The sequence below is a fragment of the Heteronotia binoei genome, chromosome 4 (genome assembly GCF_032191835.1).
Source record: "Heteronotia binoei isolate CCM8104 ecotype False Entrance Well chromosome 4, APGP_CSIRO_Hbin_v1, whole genome shotgun sequence".
NCBI lineage: Eukaryota > Metazoa > Chordata > Lepidosauria > Squamata > Gekkonidae > Heteronotia > Heteronotia binoei.
Window position 1 is genome coordinate 49,123,690 of NC_083226.1, and position 15,132 is coordinate 49,138,821.

Here is a 15,132-nt window from a genome sequence, read left to right on the forward strand (position 1 = left end):
AAGTAAAAGGGACAATCTTTTATCGATGTGAATTTTGTGAAGAAAAACATTTTTTCTGGGGAATTCTTAAAGTAACCAGTATCATTCTGTATGTATAGCAAAGATTTATTTTCCTGCTAACTTCTGCAGGATGGTTTTTAAATTCATTTTCAGAGGATGGATGCAGTTGCCTTTCCAGTCTTGAAGCTCTCTGGAGAAATATCAGCATTTTTTTGTTCTCTTATAAGAGGACATGCTTCATAGTTTGTCTTCAGAAATAATATTTCAGTTTCTTTAATTTGAATATAGATAACAAAATGGGTTACTTTGTTCTATCTTATGTATGTAGCAGCACTGTATTCAAAGTATGGTTGCTCAGGGATATAAACATCGAAGTTCTCAGTTGCACAGACACCTAAAAAAACTGAGATGGATTTTTTGCTACAGAGATCAGGAAGCAGATCTCTTCTCTTATCTAGCTCCTAGGGAATCTCTGCTTGAAAAAAATAAATCATACTTAAAAAAAGCAACTAAGCCCATGATGCTGACTAATGTATTTTCTACTTGGAGCCATTTTTCTTTCAGAAAATTAATATTGTGCCCATGCACAATATGCAGCTGATGAGATCCATTATTCTTAGTTTTTATGTTTCTCTGCTTTTATCCTTGGGATTCAGGTCTCCAAATATTATCAGTCCAGCTCTGTCAGGCAGCATGATAATGATCAGAATTGGGAATTTCATTCTTGTTCATCTTTAGAATTCATCAGAACATCTCCAAATCCAACATCTCCACAGCAACAGTTTGGCTTGCAGTCAGAAAGGAATCCAGTGCTTTTTAATGAAGTTTTCCCCATAGCAATGTGTATCTAGCAACTAATGGACTTCATGGAATGGGACTTTGATGCTTCACCCTTCTGCTGAAGCCCATGACCCCCCCCCCCTCCCCGGGCCCAGTTTTGTTACTGGAGATCAACAGACCTTTGATAACAGCATGGAGGGAAGTGATATCTATGGGGAAGGTGAGAATTCAACATTTATTGCTGCTGCCTCTTCCTTGAACTGAAACATTCTGTCAGAGGAAACACAGATACATGTTGGTGACTCTGACAACCAGAGATGAGTTTTTAAATTTCAAATCTTGTAATATTTCTCTGCTTGCAGCAACACTTTGCGTTTGTACACTTGAATTGCTTACTGTTGATTAGGACCTAAACTTTCAAGTCCTTAGTTTATAAATCCAATTATTCAAGAAATCCTCAGTTGAACAATCATTTACATTTAACTATTAAATCAAGGAACATATTATACAAAAAGCTAAGCTCCCAGTGTTATGCAGGTTCTCAGCAACAAGTGAAGGTGCCACTTTTCAGAAACATGTTATTGCTTGGCAAACATGAAAAACAATACTAATTTATTTGCAGGGTTTCCTCACCACCACCACCACTGCTATGACTATTTATGAGTTTTATACAAAGACACTTCAGTTGTTGCTAAGCAAACAGATACTCTTACTGGATGAATAACATCTGTGATTGCAGCAAGGTATTTCCTTGGGTATTTGAAAATACATCCTTTTTCCAGAGGAAGTATAAAACCTCCCATCTCCCATTCTTGATAAATGCAAAGTAGATTACATTCTTGAGTAGAGTTATATTCTTCTGAGTCCACTAAAGTCAATAGGCTTATAAGAGTGTAACTCCACTTAAGATTGTACTGTGAGAGACTTCCGGGGAAGGAAAATGCCGAGCTGAGTTGTCTCTCGTAACGGGAGCAGACTGAAAGTTTTGTTCGGGGTAGTGGACGGCAAATCAAAGCCCACTGCCTACCTTTCTCAGTGAGAGAAAGGTCCAAGACTTGCACAGAAACTTTGGAAAGAGATTTACCTTGGCTGAAAAGAAGCCCTGTAGTGGGTTTCTTTGAGGCTTTGAGGAGTCTTGGGAAGTTTGCAAAAGTCAACGTCTGCAAGACTTTTCAGAGTCATTGATTTGGCATAAGCTCGTCAAGATCCTAACCTTCTGGGACATTTATAAACAACTAAAGCTTTGGAAGACCAGTGGAACTTGGATAAGTGGAGAAAAAGGTACAGAAGCTCTCTTTTCACTCCGGAGCTAGTTATAGACTAAAGGGACATATTAAAGGTGGGAAAAAGGAAAAAATATAAAGCTTGCAAGTAGAAGAAGGAAAGGCTGAAGTTTGGATTGTTTTAATATAAAGGACAGTGCTAAAAACTGCTAAGAACTGAAAAGAGATTATTGTTTAGTCTACCTTGCAGTTTCTTGGAATGAAAACAGCCACGTTGCACGGGAATACATCGGAGCTGACCTGCATCTCTTCTGGGCAAGACAGGAAGTGCGTCAAGTATCGTGAGATTTCCATGAGAGTTGATGGTGACAGAGACAGGAAGCAGTAAAGAAAAAAAAGCCTACTCTATACCATAGAGAAACATCGGCAGCCATTGCTGGGAGGTCCAATTTAAAACATTGTTTTTAAAAAGATTTGAGATTTTAAAATTGACAGAATCAACTGGAAAAAGGGTAAGAAGACAAGAACTATTGACTATATTATTGGTGGGCTCCTGGGGTGATCTTAAAAGGAAAAAAAATTTTTTTAAAGGAGAAAAAATCGCGGCCGCCATTTTGGAATTTTTGAAGACTTTTTTGATAAATATCTCGGCCTAGGGGGCTCAGAAACCAGCGAAATTGGGCTTGCTGGAAAGGGCAAGCCCTACTCTATTGAACCTGACTGTCAGATTTCAGATTGGTGAGGTCAAAAATTTCGTCATTTTTTTAAAGGAAAAAAAATCTTAAAAAATTCATATCTGGGCCTGGGAAGCTCAGAAGAAAACAGAATAAAGTTTAACTAAGAGAGAAAATTTAGACCTTTTGAATTTGGTAGTTAAACCTGAGATTGGTGAAACGGAAATTTTTGGTATTTTTATTCCTTTGTCTTTGGCTTAAATGTCTGAGCCCAGGCAGCCCCGAACAAGGGCCCTTTCATTAGAAAAAATGCAGGACCAAATGGAGGCTATGGAAGCCAGAATTATGAAAGGAGTTAAGAAAATGATGGAAGAAATGAAGGAAGAACTTGTCACAGTGATTGAAAAGGAAGTGGATGAGCTCAAAGATAGAATTGGGGAAACAGCTAAGAAAGTGCAAGAGGTGGAAGAGAAAGTTAAAATACATGATACCACCTTGTTGAAAGTTCAAGAAAAAGTGACTATCCACGACTGCAAATTAATGGAAAATCAGATACGCTTGAGCGGAGTACCTGAAGAAGAGAACGGTGATCTGAAAGGATATATAATAAACATAATTGCAGAATTCTTAGATGAAGACCCTGATAAGACCAAAAGCATGTATGATCACATGTATAGAGTTAACTTGCTTTATGCAAAAAAAAAACAACTTACCAAGAGATGTTGTTGTAAGATTTATGACAAAGGAAATGGTGGGAAGGATCATGAAGAAAAATTTTGAAGAGTCATTGATAGTAAGAGGTAGCAGAGTGAGAATTATGAAGGAGCTACCTAAACAAGTGATAAACGACAGGAGAACATACAAAAAGTTGACAGAAAAATTGAAAGACAATGGCACAAGGTACAGATGGATAATCCCCGAGGGTTTGAGCTTTGAACTTCAGGGGAAGAGAGTCACAATTACAAATGCCCGAGAGTTGAGGAGATTTTTTGAAGAAAATAAAGAATTTGCACCATGATGGATTACAAATTATTGTCTTGGAATGTTAATGGACTAAATTCACCACAAAAAAGAAGAGCAACTTTTCATTGGACTAAGAAGCAAAATTGTAATATAATTTGTTTGCAAGAAGTTCACATCAAACAAAAGGATTATAAATTTTTATGGAACAAGCAACTGGGAAGGGAATTTTTTTCGTTAGCTGAGCAGAAAAAAAGGGGAGTAGTTTTTTATATTAAACAAGATTTGGAGCCAAAATTGGTGTTTAAAGATAAAGATGGAAGATTTGCAGCAGTGGAGATAACATCAAATGGGAAAAAAACGCTGTTATTGGGACTATATGCACCTAACGGTGCAAAAGATGCTTTTTTTAAAGACATTACACAACAGTTAGATGAGTTGACTTATGATCAAATACTCTTAATGGGAGATTTTAATGGAACAGTTCAGAATTCACTGGATAGATCCGGAGGGGAAAAAAAATGATGGGAAAGAAGGGAAATTGCCAAAGTCTTTTTTTGAATTAGTTAAACAAGAAAATTTGGAAGATATATGGAGAAAGTTTAATCCTGAAGTGAGGGACTATACTTTTTTTTCTGCAAGACATAAGACTTTTTCTAGAATTGACATGAGATTTAGGCCTTATAACAAGATTTAGGCCTTATAACAAGGAAGATAGAGATCCTACCTAAAATTGGAGCTGACCATAACCCAATAATGTGGATTACAAAATTGTCCAAAAGACTGAGAAGATGGAGATTGAATGAAGATTTGCTACAGAGCAAAGAAACAGTGACTTTTCTAGGAAAAGAAACTAAAGAATTTTTCCAAGTAAATGACAAAGAAGATATTGACTTCCAGACGGTCTGGGATGCTTATAAAGCAGTAATGAGAGGGTTGTTGATTACTTTGAACAATAAAGATAAAAGGGAAAAAGAAAAACAACTATTGGACATTCAAAATGAAATAAAGAAAAAAGAAGGAGAGTTGAGGAAAAGACCAGGAAAAAAGAAAACTCTAAGGGAAATTTCAATATTACAAACGCAATTAAGACATTTGTTAAGCAAAGAAGTGGAATGGAATTTGAAAAGGCTCCAGCAGAAATCGTTTGAAGGAGCAAATAAGACGGGGAAATATTTGGCGTGGCAACTGAAGAAAAAGAGGGAAATAGAGGCAACTGAAGAAAAAGAGGGAAAATAAAATTAGTAGAATTGTGACAGATGAAAGAGAAATAGTTACTCAAGAGGGAATAAAAAGAGAATTTTTTAAGTATTATGCCAAGTTGTTTAAAGGTGCTGAAGTAAAGAGAGAAAAGATAGACGAATATCTACAAAAAATAAAAATTGAGCCCTTAACTGAAAATATGAGAAAAGTTTTGAATGACCCAATTGAAAAAGTAGAAATTGAAGCAGCAATCAACGCGATGAAAAATGATAAAGCTCCCGGGCCAGATGGTTGCACAGCTAAATACTTTAAAATTTTTAAGGATGAATTAATACCAAAATTACAGAAGCTGATGAATGTAATAAGAACTAAAGGGAATGTACCAAATACATGGAAAGAAGCTGTTATTTCTTTGATACCCAAAGAAGAAAGAGACGTCACAAATGTGAAAAATTATAGACCAATTTCGCTTTTGAACAATGATTATAAAATATTTACAAGAATTCTGGCAGAATGACTTAAGCAATATCTGATAAATTTTATAAAGGAAGATCAAGCTGGTTTTCTTCCTAAAAGACAAATAAGAGACAATATTAGAACTGTTGTAAATATTGTAGAATATTATGAAAGACACCCAGAAAAAGAAGTAGCATTATTCTTTGCGGATGCAGAGAAAGCATTTGACAATTTAAACTGGGACTTTATGTTTGCAGTGATGGAAAAAATGGAGCTTGGAGAAAGTTTTATAAGAATGATAAAGGCAATATATTCTGAACAAAGGGCAAGGTTGTGCGTTAATGCAGATCTTACAGATGAAATGAAAATCAGCAAAGGTACTAGACAAGGTTGCCCGCTTTCGCCATTGCTGTTCATAATGACTCTTGAAATTTTACTGATGCAGATTCAAGAAGAAAAAGATCTAGAAGGATTACAAATAAAAGGCTATACATATAAGTACAGAGCATTTGCTGATGATATAATGTTTATAAATGAAAATCCCATACAAGCTACACCTTTGTTATTAACGAGAATACAAGAGTTTGGGGAGTTGGCGGGACTTTATATAAATAAAGAAAAATCAAAAATTTTGTGCAAGAATATGCAGATAAATAGACAACAAGAATTACAAAGACTAACGGGTTGTGAAGTTGCCTCTAAGGTTAAATACCTAGGGGTAGAGATAACAATGAAAAATATTGATTTGTTCAGGAACAATTATGAAAAACTATGGCGTAAAATAGAAGAAGATATGCTAAAGTGGAACAAGCTCAACTTGTCATTGTTGGGCAGAATAGCTGCAATAAAAATGAATATTTTACCAAGGATTATGTATTTGTTTCAAACCATCCCTATTGTGAAAGATGCTAAACAGTTTGATAAATGGCGAAGGAAAATTTCGGAATTTGTGTGGGCCGGGAAGAAACCAAGAATTAAAATGAAAGTCTTGACAGATGCAAGAGAGAGAGGTGGATTCCAATTACCAGATTTGAAACTGTATCATGAAGCAATTTGTTTAGTATAGATGAAAGAATGGATAACGCTGTTAAATAAAAAACTTTTAGCGTTGGAAGGCCATGGAAAAAAATTCGGCTGGCATGCATACTTGTATTACGGAAAAAAGAAGATGGATGGTCTTTTCTCTCACCATTATATAAGAAGTAGTCTACTAAATGTGTGGATAAAGTATAAGAAATATGGTGATGAGAGGAGACCTTTATGGATAGTGCCAGCTGAAGTGATAAAGGTAACAGCTAAAACAGTTAATGAAAAACAGCTATCATATAACCAGTTACTAAAAATACAAAGTGGGAAAATAGAACTGAAAACTGCAGAAGAACTGAGTTACAAATATGATTGGTTTCAAATGCAACAAATAAAAAGCTTGATGGAGAATGATATTAAAGCCGAAGGAATAAGGAAAGAACAAACAGAAATGGAAAGAGTTCTGCTTGGAGACAATGAGAAATTAATCTCAAAAGTATACAAATTACTTTTACAATGGTCTACAGAAGATGAAGTAGTGAAATCTCAAATGATAAAATGGGCAATTAATGTAAATAAAGAAATAAAGATGGAATCTTGGGAGTATTTGTGGAAGAACTCTATGAAACTCGCAACATGTCATAGTATTAAAGAAAACTGTTTTAAGATGATGTATAGATGGTATATGACTCCAAAAAAATTAGCAAAGATGAACAATAAGATGCCAGATAGGTGTTGGAAATGTAAAAAGCATGAAGGTTCTTTCTACCACATGTGGTGGACTTGTGAAAGGGCTAAAATGTTTTGGCAGATGATTCAGCAAGAGATCTCTAAGATTCTGGGATATGAATTCAACAAAGAGGCAGAGACTTTTCTGCTGGGATTACAAATGGAAAAATTTCCAAAAGAAGATAGAACTTTAATATGGTACTTGCTCTCAGCTGCTAGGACATTGTATGCACAGTTATGGAAGCAAGAAAAAATACCAGAAAAATGGGACTGGATTACAAAAGTTATGTCATGGAGTGAAATGGACAAATTAACAAGAAAACTAAGAGACTATGATTTAGAACTTTTTAATGCGGAGTGGAAGAAATTCAGAAGATACGTAGAGAAAGAGTGGAAAATAAAAGGACATTGGACAATTTTTGATGATTAAGATCTTTATAGTTAAGGGTACCTTAATATTTGTCTTTTTAAAAAAATAACACTGGCGGGGGTCAAGTAACGGAGGGAGGGGTGGGAGGAAAGTAAGATATGGGGTAGAATGATTTTTTTTTTTATTTTAAGCTCTTTATAAGTTGTAGATATAATTCTGCTACCATATGTTACTAATAAATTTGTTTATACACGAAGATTGTACTGTGAGAGGTTTTTTAAAAAAAATAATTTTCAGTGCACTTAAATCAATTAATTTTAAAAATATGAACATGATCTTAAAATGTCTCTGGTTTGATATAAAATATAATGGGTTAATGGGTGCAAACTAGGTATGGGCACAAATCACGATTCATGCCTAAAATAGCTGATTCATGGTTTGTTCTCAATCGATTTGGGTACTCACACTATGTATGACTCGCAAAACGAAGTGACTTGTTTTTGGGTGATTCATCTGTGTTGTTATCAGTGGGGGATCCTCCTTGCATGCCATGATGTGCCTGGTGTGATGACATCTCCCAGAAATGATACTATTGCACTAGCCACTTCCAGGTGACATCATCACGTCAGGCACATTCACAGCACGCTGGGCACTTTCTAGCCCTCCTGAACCAAATGAACCACAATTCATTCAGAAAATCAAGAAACATGAGACAAAACAAACCACTGAATCAGGCAAACCAACGAACCACGAAATGAGCCACCATTTTCACATTTCATACCCATCCCTAGTACAAACTCATTCAGGCAGCTAAAAGTATATATCTAGTGGTTCTGTTTGTTAATATCTACTGTATTGGGAGAGAACTCAAACAATTACTCCGCTCATCAGGAACTCTCATAACAGACTTCTATTTCAAACTTCCAGTTGACATAAAATTGCTTTTTTAGTTTTCTATCTGGTACAACTGAGAAATAAATTGCATTCTAATGACAGAGATGGCTCCTCTTTATGCAACCTTATACACTAGGCTTTTGGAAACAATTGCTTTAGAATAAAGAAGCTCCTTTTGTTATAATTTGTGTTGAAATAATTTTTTTAAAAACCTACAAAATATGGGGTTGAAATCTGTTTGCAGTATTTTATTCAAACATTTATATTTACAGTGAATGAAGGAGCTCTCCCCTCTGAATAAAGCTGTTACCATACAAAATACTTTTCTTTCAATCTCCAGTTCAAACAAGAGATAAAGCAGGTGTGATTCCTTTAATCAATTCCTTTTGTGGTCCTGCCTTTATACTTTTAGTGAATCCATAGGTACATGATACAAAATGGTTTTATCTTTTATTTTTTTTCATCTAACTATTGTAGATACCAAGACATGTAGAATTTTTGGAGCTTTAAAAGCCATGGACTTTTAAGAACATAAGAGAAGCCATGCTGGATCAGGCCAATGGCCCAACCAGTCCAACACTCTGTGTCACACAGTGGCCATAAAAACCAGGCGCCATCAGAAGGTCCATCAATGGGCCAGAACACTAGAAGCCCTCCCACTGTAGCCCCCCCAAGCACCAAGAATACAGAGCATCACTGCCCCAGACAGAAAGTTCCAACAATTTTATTTAAAAAATTGAAATATATGCAATCCTTACTTTCCTATCAAGTCTCAAGTTATTTTACTGCTTTAGAAACAGGAAATGAATTATTTATGTATTAACTGACATATAAAATTGTACTGTTCATATTTATAGTATTTGAAAGTATAAATGCCTTAGTTTTCTTCAGGCAACATTGCAAACATACCCAGTACTTCAGACAAAGCTACAAACATCTGCACCATTGCCTTAGCATATGTATTTTAATTTTTGCCATCAGAGAGGCAGAAAGAAACAAAAAAAAATAGAAAACAACTTGTAAAAAGAAGAAACTGTTTAGTGTAGAGAGCCAGTTTCATGTAAGGCTTAAATGCATAGACTGTAATCTGGGAGAACTGGGTTTGACTCCCCACTCCAGTGCAGCTGCTGCTGTGACCTTGGGTCAGCCACAAGTTCTCAGCAGAGCTGTTCTCTCAAGAGCAGTTCTTGGAAGAGCTCTCTCAGCCCCACCTACCTCACAGGTTGTCTGTTATGGTGAGAGAAAGAGAAAGAAGATTGTAAGCCACTCTGAGACTTTGAGTGAAGGTGGGGTATAAATCCAGTCTTTTAGCCTCTTTTTATATATATTTAGATAGAAAAGGTCTCATAGACTGTGTTCAGACCGGCAGTTTGAGGCAACACAGGGACAGCCCCCAGATGGATTAAAAAATCAAATCCAGGTGCAAACATCTGGAGACCATCCCACTCCCATATTCATCTCGTCCAGCATTAAACACCTGAAAAGTCTACCACTTCCTAAGTGGTAGCAAATCACCAGGGCACTTTCCTGCCATCTTTCCCAGCAATCTGAACGACCAGGGAGCACCTGGAAAGGTCTTTTCAAGCACTTGAGCGGTCTAACCGCTCCTCCAGGGTGCATGCAGCCCATCCCTGTCCTGGCAGTGGGCTGCACACAGTCTGACTGCTCCCAGGGCACTTCTTTTTCTGTTGGCTTACTTCAGGATGAGAGACTGCCTCCCCAAACTACCAGTCTGGACCCAACCATAGAGTCACAATAGGGCTACCAGAATTTCTGAACATCAAGTAATACTGAACACTGAAAACAATGATCTCTGACTTCAAATATGGTATAGCATATTAATTGTTTCCAGAATTATTTACATTTAAACAATAATCAAATCCTTGAAAATATGTATGTCAACAGTATACACAGTGTTGTCATTATCTAAAGCTATTGGTTGCTTTACAGAAAATGTCCATCTTATATATTCTGAGTGAGCACAATCTTGTCTTGAAAAGCATTTTATTTATTTACTTATTTCAATATTGCATACAAGGGCTGTTGTTTTTCCTAGTACACCTGCATACTTCACAATTTTCCTGTTGGGAAAACTTGGAGGGAGGAGAGGCCTTGGAGAATAAAAATACCTTTCCCCATATCTTTTAGGTGTTTTCCCCCAGATCTTCTCTGTGTAGCAACTAAATATATTTTGCTAGGTGCCTTAATTACTTCTAGAAGCATCAGGGTTCAACTTGTTCTTCCTGTGTCTATTGATGAAACTTGATGTGTGTTTGTGAACACCAAGGATAACATAATTCATGATGTCAATTCATATATGTCTGTGTGTGTGTGTGTGATACATACACACACACACACACACACACACACACACTCACCCCTGACTATTAATTTATACAAGCATACAACATATTTTATTTTAAAATGCTGGAACTAACACAGATTTCTCAACTTTTTTCAATAAGGAAATTCTTATTTGAGGTCTATAGTCTTCCTAAATTATCAAAATACACTGGCTAGTATGCATTCTGTTAGTATGTGTATTTCCCACTAAAATGCCAATTACCAATAAAGAAGGATAGTAAATTCAGCACCCCTCGCTTGCCTTGTGCAGCAGATGAACAAATTTTCCATGACAGAGCAGAATGGAGACTGCTATATGGGTTAGTATTTAGGTCTTCCATCGATAATGATTTATTTATTTATTTATATCCCACCCACCTTTTACAGGCTCATAATGATGGTCCAAAGAGATATATTCTTCAGAATGGAAAGGAGAAACAGGACTCTGTCATAATTTTGTGGAGGTCTCTTGGTGTACACAATGCTCTCAGCAGGGCCAGCACGTGGAAGTCGGTGAGGTTGGCGGCTGCCTAAGGGAAGGACGGTGGCTCAGTGGCAGAGCATCTGCTTGGGAAGCAGAAGGTCCCAGGTTCAATCCCTGGCATCTCCAAAAAAGGGTCCAGGCAAATAGGTGTGAAAAACCTCAGCTTGAGACCCTGGAGAGCCGCTGCCAGTCTGAGACGACAATACTGACTTTGATGGACCAAAGGTCTGATTCAGTATAAGGCAGCTTCATATGTTCACCTCACCACAGGGGTGGGGGCGGGCGCCCCCTCCCCGTCCCCACTCCTGGATAAGGAAGAAAGACATGGCCACTGACTGCAGCCCAGCCAGCTCCCTCTGAAGAGGGAGAGGACTGGACAAGGGCAGGCCGAGTGAGAACACTTGGCCTGCCCTTGCCCAGCCCTCTCCCCTGCTGCGGAATCCCATCTGCAGCGCCTGCCAAACTCAGCGAGCGCTGGGGAGGGGAAGTGCTGACTCAGTGTTCTATCTTAACTTTAAGGGGTCGGAGGAGTTCCCTCAACCTCTTAAAGCCAAGAAAAAATGGTGCTTCCCATCCGCAGCACCCACCAAACTTGGCGAGTGCTGGGGAGGAGACGTGCTGAGAGCCTGACATGATGACATCAACTGTGGGTGACATCACCCCCCCCCCCGTGCTGCTCAAAAAACAAAAGCAGGTTGGGGTGGGTGCATGTTGGGGTTCTGCCTCGGGCAGTAGAAACCCACGCGCTGGGCCTGGCCCTCAGAATACTGGATCAAGTCTGTTCTATAGTGGAAAAAAATGTACATATTAAATGCCTTTGTGTTGTAGTTCATGCAATAGTTTGATATTAGCAGTTGTTGCTCTGTAGGCTCCACATAGAATAAGCCAACAAATGCTGTTTATTTAATCATTATATGTATTTGTGGGAATGAATATACGAACTGAATTTTTGCGTCTTTGTAATTTATAAATTCATAATTTATTGCACCATCATACCTGGCCTTGAGGGCATAAGTGAAGGAAGGTTATTGGCTGTGGGCTTTCGTCAGGTATTTTGTTGAGGATTGTGGGAAACAAGATGTTTTAGCAGACAGACCTGTCTGATCTAACATGTTTCTGCTTATGTTCTTGATCTCTGATTATTTAACTTTTTCTTATTAAAATACTCTGCATTTTTCATATAAAATTGAAGCTGTTAATGAAGGACTGATGATGAATTTTTATGTGCATTGAATGGCAAATAACATTACATTAGGATTCCATTAAAGTTGGTTCTTAATGTCATATGGTACTGCTTTGGGGGGAGAGGAAGAGATCTATGGACTATGAAAGTTACGTTGTGATAGTAGTAGTAATAGCCTCTCAATCAGCCTCTCAATCAGCAGTCTTGACAATTATAAAGGTTTTTTGTAAACTTTCTGTGATCTGTGATCTATGCCCCCACTCCCCGGCATAAGCACCAAGGGGTCCAGCGCTTCGTCCCCAAGTCGTACGTTGTACTTGAGCATATTAATACTAGCATCTGGCTTTTCGAGTTGCAACCACATAGCATACATTAATGTAAGCATCTGCTTTTTAAAAAACTGAGTCATCTATGTGGTAATAAATTATTGGAAGCTGGCCTTTTGATAGAGGGGAATTAAGACCAAAAAAGTATAAATTTATAAACAGACGTGCCAATGGGTTGCATTAATGTTGTCTTGATGTCTTTCTTACTCGTTTCTTCTTAACACAAACCTTTTTTTTCTATTTGTTTGTCTTATTTTTCAATGGCATCATATAATTACCATGACAAGACTAGCTACCCGATATCCTTATCGTAAGTGTAGTTTTACATCCTTATATAGGAAAGTTGGTACCGTGGCCCATACTGTTTCTTTCCTACAGAACTATTTCTGATCCTTAATGTATGATTTTATGCCTTTCTTTCTCCACCCTTTAGTTATCTATTATGCTTCTATTCCGCTCTTCCTACGTACTTCATTCTTTTTTAAAAATGTCTTCCTTGGACATATTTTGCTTCCATCCTTCTCAATTGTTAGATCACTTAGAATGGTCTCACTTTTTCTGCAGACATTTTCTCGTTAGGTCATCTATTTTTTGTTAGGTCATTGATGAACATCATAAATGATAAGTCTTTAGGCAGTCTTTTGAGAATATTTATATTAATGCTGAATATGCTCCTCAGCCTGCCTCCATTCCTGTGTAACAGGAAGCAGGAGAATACTTTAAACATATTTAAAGAATCATGTTGTCATAACTAGATAAGCTCCAGCATCACTTCGAACACATTGCAATAGCAACAGCATTTGTGCTGGTGAATCATGTGAATCCCTGTGCTGGCTTCTACATCAGGATACAGCCAAAATAGTATGTGATAGATTGCATGAATAAGCTGAGAATCAATCTGAATTCAGTGCACTGGTACAGCTGCTCTCCTAAGCTGATGAAGGTAGTTTGTAACTCTCCCAGGCATATAAAGAACTGTGCCTGTAGTGTCACTTAAGCCCATTGCATCTTTCTACCAGCCTAAAAAAAAGGTCATGGAAATATTGGAAACAGTTTTTTTAAAGGTGAGCATTTCTCCACTTTACCATGCAAACAACCTTTTAAAGCGAAAAGACGCCATCAAAGGTAATGCCATGAGTGTCTTTGCAGCCATCAAGGAACTTTAAAGTATTTTTGTACTCCCTCCCTTCAGTTGTGCAGTATATGTTTTTAATGGAATGAATATGTTTCTCCCCAGAGCAAGGGAAACCTCTGAAGGAAGGCACGTTTTCACAGTTGTCATGGTACCACGGCACAATCAGATCTAGGAAATGGTTAGCACTGTAAGAGGCATTGCTTCCTTTGTTTTGTATAAAAGACCACCTGTACAAACTCAAATAATAGCTTTTGGACTGGGAGTGTGTCATTTTCAAATAGTGTTAAGGGGAGATGTGGATAGCAAGCAGGAAATAAATTTGGGTGAAACCATATTTCAGCCAATTCAGGCATTCAGATAGAAAGTAAATTCTTTTTTCTTTTAGCAAAAAAGAGACTTGTCAATCATCAAGCAATAAGCTTGGCAAAGTGTTACAGTAGCTTAGAACTAAAAGCAAAAGTGCGTCTTACAGAAACGTATTTGAACTAAGACCATTTTATAAGAGAACAAGCAACACCAACAGAAACAATTGACTCTGAACAAAATAATAGACTAGTGCCTCTATGGCTGGGTCCTGACTAGCACTTTAAGCCAGCACAGGGATGGCTCACAGACAGATTTATATATCAAATCCAAACATGGACATCTGCCTTCCATTACACTCCCACACTCATCCCATCCTTAGGTGTCCCAGCCATGGCTCAAAAAGCTACCACTTCCAATGGTAGCAAATTCCATGGCACTTCCCTGCTGCCTTTCTGGGTATATGAATGCGGGAGCATGCAAGCAAGGCAGATTGGCAGTATGAACCTGCTTGGTTGCTCCAATCTGCTTCTGGTGTTAAAAAAAAGATTATCCGCTGACCTCATGAGAGCCTATGCACATGACCACTAAAATGAATGCAGGGTAAAGAAACACAAACTGTGCTATGTGGATGGTGTATAACAACTGTCTGACTGTGTGGAAGTACCTCCTGTGTGAGATACAGGCATCTTGCAAGGGAGTGTCTGGATGGGATTCAGCTGTTCCATTTTAAACCAGCCTGATTTGGGATGCCTCCTGTGCGCCTAAAGCTGCCAGTTTGGACCCAGCCCAAAATTACTTTTTAAGTGCTTCCATTTTTTAAAAAAGAATGACATCTACAATACAAAAACTGGAACTTAGTGCTGTGGGGAAAAGTCAACATATTTTTGAAGAAGCTGGCTTCATTTCTCATGATTTTGCATCTCTTTTTATACTATGAGTAAAATTTGAGATCTTAAATCACTAATAATTTACTCTCCCAAAAAGGTGAAGGCAACAACATCCACAGTAGATCTGTGATGTTTGCATTTATAGGATTTCAG

General features: G+C 37.6%; 1 protein-coding gene across 3 annotated transcripts in view; it reads left to right on the forward strand.

Annotated features, from left to right (window-relative positions):
* Window positions 1-15,132, forward strand: part of SLC24A2 (solute carrier family 24 member 2) — a 135,313-nt gene that overhangs the window by 81,089 nt on the left and 39,092 nt on the right. The window lies entirely within an intron of this gene.